Source organism: Musca vetustissima, unplaced genomic scaffold (assembly GCF_032173495.1).
Source record: "Musca vetustissima isolate MV318-11 ecotype Yass unplaced genomic scaffold, APGP_CSIRO_Mvet_v1 utg195832, whole genome shotgun sequence".
NCBI lineage: Eukaryota > Metazoa > Arthropoda > Insecta > Diptera > Muscidae > Musca > Musca vetustissima.
The window spans coordinates 63,244-66,093 of NW_026888624.1; the positions used below are offsets into that span (position 1 = coordinate 63,244).

General features: G+C 31.3%; 1 long non-coding RNA gene across 1 annotated transcript; it reads right to left on the reverse strand.

The window, feature by feature from the left end:
* Positions 1-300: 300 nt before the first annotated feature.
* LOC133336520 (uncharacterized) lies at positions 301-516 on the reverse strand. Its single transcript, XR_009754546.1, has 2 exons — positions 437-516; positions 301-373 (listed from the first exon to the last, which is right to left on the reverse strand). It is a non-coding gene; the product is annotated as an uncharacterized LOC133336520 (long non-coding RNA).
* Positions 517-2,850: the final 2,334 nt, after the last annotated feature.

Consider the following 2,850-nt stretch of genomic DNA (forward strand, 5'->3'; position numbering starts at 1 on the left):
CGTTTCGTCTCATCTACATCTGTTTCATTTAGTATTTGTTGTTGTTTTGTTTTTACAATTGATTTTAGAGGTCAACAATATTTATTTCATTTAAAGGCACTTTGGGATCAATACAAATACAGTAGTCTTAAATTTTTTGTTGTTTTTGTTTTTGGAATAGAATAAATTATCGAATGCTGTTAGAAAATACGAAAAAAATCGAAATTATATTTTCACTCGCTTGCGGCGAGATCTGATGATGGCAAACCAATGGTGTGGATTTTGTTTTACTTGTTTTTTGTTGTTGTTGTTGTTGTTAAAATGACATACCAAACCATACTACGGGACACGATGCTCAAATCCCCAGGGTGACAACAAAGAACATTATTGGGGGCTAGGAATGAGGGGGTTCAATTTTTTAAATTAAAAATTTTAAAATATAGCTTCTCCTTCTTACCTCTGTTCAGGACTTTACACACAGTGTAACCATCCCAACAGCTTAAAGCTGTGGCACCTATTACGGTTTTTGATGGTCATGGTCTTGTATTGATTTTTCGTTTCGGAACTATACAAGATACAATTATCGTTTTTATTTTCATATTGGCATTTCATTTGCAGCTTCTTCTCAGATTGTTTTTGTTTGGCAAATACATTCGTAAAAAAGGAGCAATAGCTATAATAAAAAAATTTATATTTTTTTGAAACTTAAAAACCAAAGAGTTGAAATATTTCTAAGAACTTACTCTAAAGCCTGAACCAGCGGCTAGACATTTCTGCGAACTCTGCTACCATCGATACCGTAGCCATTTGAACGTCTCTTAGTTTGGCTGTTAATTGCAGCTACAAATTTCTGAGTACATATTCCATGGTATTGGATACTGTCACAAAAAATGTGGGATATGCCATGGAGGAGTATTCCAAAGAAAACGTGGGGAATTTCTAGAGAGAGAAAACATTTAAAATTAAATAAAAAATATTAAACTATTTGTAGAAATAAAAAATATTAAAATATTTGTAGAAAAAATATTTTCAAGGACTCAAATGGCGAGGTTTTTTAAAAGTCAAGGACTTTCAAGGCTCACAAAGCGTGGATTTTTTAAATAATATTTTTTCAAGGATTCAAGGACTTTCAAGGCTCACAAGGCGTGGATTTTTTTAAATAATATTTTTCAAGGACTTTCAACGCTCACAAGGCGTGGATTTTTGTTAATAATATTTTTTCAGGGATTCAAGGATTTTCAAGGCTCACAAGGCGTGGATTTTTGTTAATAATATTTTTCAAGGACTTTCAAGGCTCAGAAGGCGTGGATTTTTTAAATAATATTTTTTCAAGGATTTAAGGACTTTCAAAGCTCACATGGCGTGGATTTTTTAAATAATATTTTTTCAAGGATTTAAGGACTTTCAAAGCTCACATGGCGTGGATTTTTTAAATAATATTTTTTCAAGGATTTAAGGACTTTCAAAGCTCACAAGGCGTGGATTTTTTCAAGGATTTAAGGACTTTCAAAGCTCACAAGGCGTGGATTTTTTAAATAATATTTTTTAAGGCGTGGATTTAAAATAATATTTTTTTCAAGGCGTGGATTTTTTTAAAGAATATTTTTTTAATGCGTGGATTTTTTTAAATAATATTTTTCAAGGACTTTCAAGGCTCACAAGGCGTGGATTTTTTTAAATAATATTTTTCAAGGACTTTCAAGGCTCACAAGGCGTGGATTTTTTTAAATAATATTTTTCAAGGACTTTCAAGGCTCACACGACGTGGATTTTTTTAAATAATATTTTTCAAGGACTTTCAAGGCTCACAAGGCGTGGATTTTTTTAAATAATATTTTTCAAGGACTTTCAAGGCTCACAAGGCGTGGATTTTTTTAGATAAAATTTTTCAAGGACTTTCAAGGCTCACAAGGCATGAATTTTTTTAAATAATATTTTTCAAGGACTTTCAAGGCTCACAAGGCGTGGATTTTTTTAAATAATATTTTTCAAGGACTTTCAAGGCTCACAAGGCGTGGTTTTTTTAAATAATATTTTTCAAGGACTTTCAAGGCTCACCAGGCGTGGATTTTTTTAAATAATATTTTTCAAGGACTTTCAAGGCTCACCAGGCGTGGATTTTTTTATATAATATTTTTCAAGGACTTTCAAGGCTCACAAGGCGTGGATTTTTTTAGATAAAATTTTTCAAGGACTTTCAAGGCTCACAAGGCATGAATTTTTTTAAATAATATTTTTCAAGGACTTTCAAGGCTCACAAGGCGTGGATTTTTTTAAATATTTTTCAAGGACTTTCAAGGCTCACAAGGCGTGGATTTTTTTAAATATTTTTCAAGGACTTTCAAGGCTCACAAGGCGTGGATTTTTTTAAATATTTTTCAAGGACTTTCAAGGCTCAAAAGACGTGGATTTTTTTAAATAATATTTTTCAAGGACTTTCAAGGCTCAAAAGACGTGGATTTTTTTAAATAATATTTTTCAAGGACTTTCAAGGCTCAAAAGACGTAGATTTTTTTAAATAATATTTTTCAAGGACTTTCAAGGCTCAAAAGACGTGGATTTTTTTAAATAATATTTTTTGAAGGATTCAAGGACTTTCAAGGCTCACAGGCGTGGATTTTTTTAAATAATAGTTTTTCAAGCATTCAAGGACTTTCAAGGCTCACAAGGCGTGGATTTTTTTTAAATAATAGTTTTTCAAGCATTCAAGGACTTTCAAGGCTCACAAGGCGTGGATTTTTTTTAAATAATAGTTTTTCAAGCATTCAAGGACTTTCAAGGCTCACAAGGGGTGGATTTTTTTTAAATAATATTTTTCAAGGTCCCACAATTTTTTTCTAGTACATTTTTTAAATAATATTTTTTCAAGGA